The sequence below is a fragment of the Prionailurus bengalensis genome, chromosome D4, assembly GCF_016509475.1.
Source record: "Prionailurus bengalensis isolate Pbe53 chromosome D4, Fcat_Pben_1.1_paternal_pri, whole genome shotgun sequence".
Taxonomy (NCBI): Eukaryota; Metazoa; Chordata; class Mammalia; order Carnivora; family Felidae; genus Prionailurus; species Prionailurus bengalensis.
In genome coordinates, this window is record NC_057359.1 from 8,833,281 (window position 1) to 8,842,887 (window position 9,607).

Here is a 9,607-nt window from a genome sequence, read left to right on the forward strand (position 1 = left end):
GCAAGAAGGGGGTCTAGTGACCAGCTAAGAAGCATCCCATGAACAAATTTTTATCTTGCTATGGATTCTACTAAAGCAAATAAGGGCTTGGATTCTGATAGTTTCCTCAAGTGGTAATTGCAGGAAGAACTAAAAAGTGGAGAAAGACACAAAAGGAAGAAAAACCAATAAAAGATATGATGAAACATGGGTTGCCTTAAGTGGGCAATTGGGGCTCAATCCCACTGGGGACACTCTGTGAAGATATGTACAATATGTCTCCAAATTGCCCGAGAGGAGCATAGGGAGACTGAGGCATGTAACCACCAGCTCACATGTCCTCTTAGTTGGGAACTGGTGTCGAAGAGTTAACTCTCCCTCACGTCTGGGCTGTGTCTGCCTGCCATAGAAGAAGCTTCTGCTGAAGAAATCCTTCAGGATTAGAAAAAGCAAGGCAGATGCTTGAGGGGAAAGCCGTCAGCTTTCTGGAACTTTCTACAGCTTTGGGTGAGCTTAGGTGGGCTGTGGAGTTGAGAGGTGGACAAACAACATCAACTACAGTCTCTTGTGACAAAGGACACATAAGAGGGATGGGATTTCCACCACTGCTCTGGCTCAAAAGGGAATTTCCAATTCACCTTTCCTGCCCCATCTTGATTAGGAGGTGGATTTCCCTTCAGTTTCATCACCCCACAAGTGACAAAGTCCTTTTCTGATCTGTGGGACTGATGAGCATCTAGGACCTCCACCAGTAGCTTGTCCATAGGAGATGGATCCATGCAGAACAGTGGAGGGGTCTAGGCAGAGTCTCACAGGCAGCAACAAACCTCACTTACATGCAGGGACTCCACTGTCTAGAGATTGGTCCATAATGAGAGAAAAGGGACATTTAGGTGTGGAGTCAGTGTCCTCATAGCTTCTTGGCACATGAAAGGTGCCTACCTTCTTACCACGGTTCTCAGCTTCTCCTTTTCACCTTATTGAGGCTTAGCTACTGAGAGAATTCATTCTGCTGACATCAGTCCAAACCTCTCTGTACTATAGCCCCAATGATTTGTGGTAAAACATTAATTTTGGAAATTAATAATGTAAATTCCACATCTCAAGGTTAGAAGAAGTCAATGTAAAGAAACCCAAACAAGGTTCCTTACCACAGGATTTCCAAGACCCTTCAGTATGTCTATAAGCCTTGACTACCCTCAAGGAGAAGTTTCAAGTTCATAGTATTTCTTAAAACTATTCTCCCAGAAAAGATTTTCCCATAGATTTTCATGGAACTAGTGTTCTACAGAACACACTTGGGGCAACACTGGTATAGCCCAATCCATTTGTTTCACTGATGAGGAAACTGGAGTCCACAGAAGCAAGATGACTTGCACAAGTCATGCTTTAAGTTGCTGATGGAGCCAGAACTTAAACCCACAATTTCCATCTTTCATATCTCCATACCCTCTGCTCAGTGACAGTACAATGGTCATGGTTTCACCTGTGATGGAAAGCTCCTGAGTTGTCCTTTCCCTGTCCTTTGTGTCTTCGAGGAGTGTCATCCTCCATCACTATCTGAACCAGAGAAATGAAACATTTGTGTCATTCCTATGGTCAACAACTGTCAACTAGGAGAAGCTAAATGTGACAAGCTCTCACTAAGGATATATAAATGAGGTTTCTAAGCAGCAAAGATACTTTCTCCACTCTCTCTTGCCCCCTCTACTAGATGAATGCTAAGAACACTGGGACCCTAGGGAGTGGCAAAGCCATACAATGGAAAGAAGTCTGCTTTGTTGAACCTGCATGCAGAGAGAAGCCACTGGCTTACCTGCAAAGAGTCCCACATGAGCAAGAAAGAAACTTCTATGAGGATAAACCACTGTAAATTTTGAGTGTGATATAGCAGTTCACATTGCCCTAGTTAATACACTTAAAGACAAATATATATATATAATATAAAATATAAAATATAAAATATAATATATAATATATATATATGAGGGTGGATTCATAAATTTGGGGACACAAAGCAATTCTACCTCAATTAGAAAGAACCTGGAACAAAACATATCAGCCCTTATTCTCAGGGACCAAGAGCCTGGCATAGACATAGCCACCCTGAGCTGTGCCCTCCCTCACCACACCTTCACTCAGTCTTGATCACAGCACCTCTCTCAACCTCCTTCAGTGTCACCCACTTTTCCCCAGCCCCACTGCCAGAATCCCAGTCTGAGTCATTTTCATCTTTGGGCTGGACTATTCCAAATGCTCTCGAAAGGGTTCTATCTTCTGTATGCTATCCTCCTCCTTTCCGCCATATTAAACCATTCTCCATGCTGTGTTCAAAATCCCCTTCAAAACACACGAATCCCATTTTGACCTACATTCTACCCCCCATCCCCCATGGCATGAATCCCTTCAATTAATTCCAGATGTGATTGCAATGAAATTCACTCTTTTGCGGGGTATATGGCCCTCCTTTTCAGCTCTCACCAACCCTGTCTTTGGACCCTGTTCCCCAGCCATTTGGAACTTCCTTTGGCTCCTTGGTTGGATCTCGCCTCTCTTGCCTCTTAGCCATCGTATAGGATGCTCCCACGTCCTGAAGTGTGCTGCTCCTTTTCGTCCTTCCCAACCAAGGCCTCATCTTCTCCTTTGCAACCGTTTGACTCTAACTCAACTTAGCTGTCACCTTTTTGGGAAGGCTTCGTTAATAATCTCAGACTGTGTTAGCTTTTTATTGTCTACTTGTCCTTGGTACCCTGCACATGGCCTAACACAGGACGTTCATGATCTAACTGTATACCTATTAACATATTCCTCTGGAACAATCCCGGAGGGCACAAACACCTCATTCACTGTTGGATCTGACCACTGCTTGGGGGCTTGGAGCAAAGCAGGTGCTCACAAATTATTTCTTTTAGAGATGGTGGAGGGGGGTGGATGGTTGGATTTGGATGTCCATTTTGCATGAGCCAAAGAGAAAGCTTTACTTAAGATAGTAGGCAGTGTTGTTTAACTATTAGTGAACATAGGATCCCATTTTTTCCCTATTCATTCTTCTCCACAAAACATCTTTTAACATACGATATTCTAAAGTTGCTGTGTTCGCCTGTTTTAAAGGATTTAATTGGTTTTGTTTACTTATGTTCGTGGAGAACCCAGCACATCTCGTTCTCTGCCAGTCAGGACTACAAAGAAATCTGGCTGATTGGTCACGAGGAATGAAGCACGCATAGGGTTAAGATCTTGGCTCTGAACTCAGGATGTCTGTGTGAAGCCCTGCCCGAAGATTTACCATAGCCAGATGACCTCAGGCGATGAAATAATGTTTCTACAATCCTTAGCAGAGTGTCTGGTATTAGGAGCTTAACAGCTGGTAGCAAGTTATTAATGTTGTATTTGCTACAGAAACTAGTATCAATTTTATCATTATTCTGCCCTAATAATGTCCTTAGACCATGACGGAGACTACTGGGGGGAGGGGATGTACACTGTGTGCCGGAAAAGTAACCAAGACCAGTGCGTGAGATTATCAGGGAAGACCCAATTCTCCTCATTGGACAGACAAGAAAAGCCACAGTCAGCAGGTTGAGGAGACCTGCTCCTAGTCACGTAGCCAGTCAGGGCAGGGCTGAGACTCAAACCAGAACTGATTCCAAAGCCAGTTCTCTTTCCACCACACTGCACTGCCCGTGGGCATTAGCATTTCCAGGTCCTACAGGCTTCCGAATTTCTGAGATCAAATAGGACTTAGGATTCCAAACAAGCACACCGCAACTGACTGTTGCCCTCTCTCCATTCCTAGCTGCTTGAGATTGTGGGCTTGCAGAGCATTCTGCCCAGGAGGTGCAGAGTAGGTCCTCTGCTCAGGGTGCCCTCTGCCACGAGGACAGACTGGCTCCCACAGAGACCATAGCGTCCTTTTGTAAAGTAACTGCTGTGTCTCCCCCAGGACGAGGGTGGGAGTTCCATCTACCTCCTGCACTCCAAAGGCCAGAGACGCTGGGTAGATGTATACCACTGAGCCCAAACACACTGGCCACTTGAATGAACGTTAGGGTGTGCTAAGTCTCTGAAGTCTGGTTCTCAGTGCAAACGGCCAAAGCAGATAATGTACAAAACCCTCGAAAAGTCATAGATTCTCCCAGCTTGACAGGATCTGCAGCCTTATCTTAATCTGAACTGTTTATTTTGTAGAGAAATTCTGGGCATAGCAAAGGGCAGGAAGAAATACCCAGGCTTTGGTGGTGGTGGTCGTGGGGGTGGTGTTCTGAGTTTCATTCCAGTGTCCTTTCCATCACACCAATACACATTTTTCTAGAGCATCGCTGTAATGGGATGGCACTTATGGAGATTGCCTGACTCAGATGGAGAAACCTGCTTAGGGCATTTGCCATCACTGTAGCAAGCCATTTCGACATAGGTCCTCTTGGGTGATCTGGTACACCTTCTCAGGATGGGATGATTTTTGGGTGGTGGGGGGAGTGTCTTAGTCTGAGGAATTTGTGTAACAGGAACTCTAAGAGAGGCCAAATAGAAGTGTGGACGATTCTAGAGGGTAAAGAATGTTGCTCATTGCTAGGTTTTCAGTATAGAGAGCAATGCTCTGGAGAGATGAGACCTTCATTCGGATCTGCGAGTCAAGACAAAAGGCCAGATCAGGGACATGGCCATCAGCCATCCAGTTGCCACAGGTAGCTCTTGAATGGGCTTAGAGAATTCCCAGGCACCTGCCCTACCCATAGTCTAGTGCCCTCCCTAGGTGGGAGGGAAATTTTGATTATTTTTGATGTTTTATTTTTGAGAGAGAGGGAGACAGAACACAAGTGGGGGAGGGGTAGAGTGAGGGGGAGACACAGAGTCCAAAGCAGGCTCCAGGCTCTGAGCTGTCAGCACAGAGCCCGAGGCAGGGCTTGAACTCCTGAACTGCAAGATCTTGCCCTGAGCTGAAGTCGAACACTTACCTGGCTGAGCCACACAGGTGCCCCTGGGGAGGGAAATTTTAAAGGGACCAACCTGTGTTCATTAGTTCCAGGAAACTCTGATGTCTTCGAGGTCCTATGGAAACTCACAGGAGGTCCCTGAACCAGGATATGCTCCAATCAGACAGACAGACAGACACCGGGCATCAGATACGTCCTCTGTTCTGCACAGTGTCCCAGCCACAAATCAGGGACAGGCAACTCTCTATAGTATGGCAATGCCAGAGAACTAAAGGAGGTCTGTCCAGAGCAGACAGCCCTTCCCAATACCGGAGAGCTGAAAGCAGAACTAAAGAAGAAAATCTCTATCTCTTAATTCCATCCCATCTAAGTCAAGAGGACACAGCTTTTTGGTTTTTGTTCGTTCGTTTGTTTGTTCGTTTGTTTTTAAGTCTTAAACCTTCATTATCCTTTTTGGTAGGGGTGCATGAAGGAGTCTGAATAAACATTTGACAAGTGACTAGGTAAATAAATGGAGGAAAGAAAGAATAAAGTGAGCGCTGGAGTTAGTGACGAAATGAACCAACTATCCAGGTAGAGAATGACTGTGGAGTTGTACAAATGAACTGCAAGACCTTCATAATGCATGCATAAATTTGCATGGTTCTATGCTGGAAAAAGAAGTTTATCTGTTTGTATAATTCCTATCGGTACAGCATTTCCTCTTCTTTACTCTCCTGAACTGTGTTTAACAAGAAACCTTTAACTATTTTGTTCTCTGAACATTTGGGCAGAATTAAAATAACTCTTTGGTGTTGTTTCTTTTATTTCCCTAGCCAGCCGAATGAGCTATTTTTCACTTCAACTCTCTCCGTCTTGCCTGCTGCCACCACCTGGTCTTGTCACCACAACATTCCTTAACACCCCAGTAGGGAAAAGGCAAACCAGAGGCAGATAGCCCTGGGCCCTAGAGTCTCAAGTCCACCATCTGATGAAGTGGCTTTGGGCAGGTTACCAATCTCTGGGTCCTAATGGAACATGCACTGTGAATATGGTAAGTAGTCATGCAAGGAGAGTACATTGTAGCAGGTCTATCACAGGATGAGTGCTCAATAAAATTTAGTTACTGTTATAGTGTATTGTATTGACAGATAGGATTATATTAGGTTACATTACCTATTACATGCCCTACCTTGTTGCGTATTGCGTTTATTGCACTGCCTGGCACTGTATCGTATCATATTACACACAGTACTAGTAAATTTACACTTCCTTGCAGAACCTGTGCCTATCGGTGTGTTGGCCAAAGTAACACCCTTCAAAAATATGTCCTCTAAGTGCTTCCTGACTTTCTTCCCCAGACTCAAGACCACTCCTTAGTTCTCTGTTGGGTGCTTCTACGAAGTAGAACGCAGTGCTCGTCAAGAAGAAAATCTACTTGTCCTTCTTCTCAGACTTTTCAGCTGCATCCGTGGCAAATCCTGGCTGTCTTGCAGGGCTTTCTCCGTCTTCCCACTCAGAAGTCATGGGGGTTCAGAATCCTCAAGGGAGCTCTGTGTCTGCGGAAGAAAATCAGCTTCGCTCTCCTCTGTTGACCTGACTTTCACCCTTCCCCTCCAGCATTCCAGGCTCCCACTCACATCAACAAGCTGCATTTTTAAGAGTTGGTTGAGACTGAGCAGTTAAGGTTAAGAGAGCTCAAGAATGGGGCCAAAGCCCTGGGGGGGCCTGGGAGGGCTCAGTCAGTTGGGTGTCCCACTTCGGCTCAGGTCATGATCTCATGGCTTGTGAGTTAGAGCCTTGCATTGGACTTTGAGCTGACAACTCAGAGCCAGAAGCCTGCTTCAGATTCTGTGTCCCTCTCTTACTTTGCCCCTACTCTGCTCATGCTCTGTCTCTAAGAATAAATAAACATTAAAAAAATTAAAAACAACAACAAAAAAAAGAAGAATGGGGCCAAAGCAGAGTCTGACAGCACTCAGGCCAGTGTTCGTGAAGAGCCAGGGTTTGCCAGTACCCTTGGACTGTTTGCCTTACCCTGGAAAAGGGATTGAGAGCTGAAGACAGGGCATCAAATCAGAGAAATCAGGTATGTTGACCTGGCACAACTCTAAGCTTAAGCCAGGGGCACACACAGTCGGTGACTTTCTCTTCTTTCTATCTTCTTTAGGTCATGAAGTCCCCATTTCTAAGGAGTGGAACATGCTCAAGGAAGAGAGCAACTTTCCCCCAGCCTGACAGAATGCAACATAATTGGTTTATGCCAAACATGGCAATTCCATTCCCTTTTCCCTATGATTGACTTGGGAGCTGGCATGTGACCCAATTCTGACCAGTGAGACTAAAGAGACAATCTGTTGATGATATCTTCTCCCAAGATTTATGTTTTCTGCTACAAAGAGTAACAGCCAGTTCCCTCCTGCCTGACTTGAATGTAATTGCATGGGAACATGATACTTGGAGCTACAGCAGCCATTCTGTGATCATGAGGCAACAAGCCAAAGGGCACAGGATAAAACAGTGAAAAGACAGAATGATATCATTAGATTAGATGATATCATTAAACTGCTGAACCAATCTGGAACCAATGACTTCTAGACTTTGATAATTCGTGAGATGATTAAAAATTTCTATTGTTTTACCCACAATTTTTTTCCTGCTACTTGTAACCAAACACATCTTACATGATACAAACACTATCCAACTTGTGTTATCATTTTTCTAGTTCATGTCTGTAGATTCGGTGTCTAACTTTTGCATTTTTAACTTTGGGTATCATCCTGGCACTCAGGAAGAGTCACTAAATGTTTGTTTAGGAGGTGTTTTGGTTATAACAACTTCTGGAACGTGTTTATGCACACAGTGGAATATCACACAGCCATAAAATGAGATCTTGCCATTTGCGACAGCATGGGTGGACATAGAGGGTGTCACGCTAAGTGAAATAAGTCGGAAAGACAAATGTCATAGGATTTCACTCATATATGGAGTCTAACAAAAAAGAAGTCAACAAAAAGCAGAAAGAGACCCATAAATGCAGATAATAAACTGACCGTTGCCAGAGGGGAGAGGGATAGGGAGACAGGCAAACTGGGTGAAGGGGAGTGGAAGATATGAACTTCTAGTTATGGAATGAATAAGCCATGGGGGTGAAAGGCACAGCATAGGGAATATACTCAATGGGACTATGACAGCGTTGTAGGGTGACAGATGATAACCACACTGGTGGTGAGCATAGCCTAAGGCATAAACTTGTTGAATTTCTATGCTTACGCCTGAGATTAATTTAACGCTGTGTGTCAACTATACTTAAAAAATTAAAAACAAACAAACAAATTTCTGAAGTTGCTGAAGCATGAAGATTAGGATTCAATTTTAGGTTTTACAATATTCTTGCTTCCCTCCCTGCTAGGAACTTCTTTATTTCTGTCTGACCCTCACTAGAGCCAAAGAATGGTACAGAAGAACTGTCAACACTGACTGGTATTGCAGCTACCACTGAGAAGTATTTCCTGAGAATTCTCACCAGTTTTCTCCAACCACAGTTAGATCAAACTCTACAGGGATCAACGGTTCTGAATTTAAATCAGCATATATAACCAATGGAGTATTTAAATTGGCATTGTCCTGGAAAATTCAGGACGTGTGTTTTATACATTTAGTAAGCATTTAGTCAACGTGTCGTACCTGCCAGGCACTTTAGGATGCACTGGGATGTAGAAATGACTTACCACAGAGCCCCTATCCTTGCAAATCTGAAAGTGACAAGACAGGACGTTACGACCTAACCAGAGGTATTTGCAAAGTATCACATCCAGCTGTCAGCAGATCAAGGAGTATGCATGCCAACCTGCCACCACTGAGTTAATTAAGAAAATCAATTCGTAGGCGCATGCCTTTGACAAAATGGCATCCATGAAAACTTCCCAAGCATGGTCCTCCCCAGCTGACTTTCTTTTGGGGTGTGTGTGGGGGGTGGCTTTTATGCCATCATCACCCAAAGTCCTCAACATTTACCACCTATTCTCCAGAGGCACCCCTTGCCCAGAATACACCCTCTGCATGGTTCACACAGAGTAGTTATTTCACTGGGGGGGGGGGAGGGATAAGTTTGATAACTGTGCGAAGATTTGGGGTGGGGGTGTTTTTCTAGGTGAAGGGGATTATAAGGAGTGCCGTGCTTGCCTATGCATCAGTAGATGTAAAGAAAAAACAGGTCAGATCCCATTCTCCCACGTAGCTGTGATTTCTGAACAAGGCTAGAGCTCTTGTGCTCTGCAGCCCTGGTCCATTAGCCCCAAGAGCAACTTTCAGTTCCACAGGGGCCTTCAGTGCACAAAGGTAGACTTTCTAATTTCCCCGCTGTTCTACCTTTTATACACGTTGCCAGGAACTGGTTTTTCTATTACTCTTTCCTAACCCGTAAGCCTTCCCAACTTCCCTTATACACCTTTCTCCATCCCTTCTCTACCGTCTAGTCGTCAAGCCCTTAGGAAGGTCCCGGCCTTCTGCTGGTTGCCCAGCTGTTGTTTCTTCTTCTTGGAGAAGCACTGATTCCAGAGCCTGACAGCCTAGCGACATCCCTGAGCTTCTCCACTCGGGATTCAAGTTACTCTTCCTCCCTTTCTCTCCGTGGCGGCTTCTGTAAAACAGAGATTCACCACCTCTCCTCCCAGAGTCACCGTCACCGGCTTCCAATTTGCGAATGGGGATCA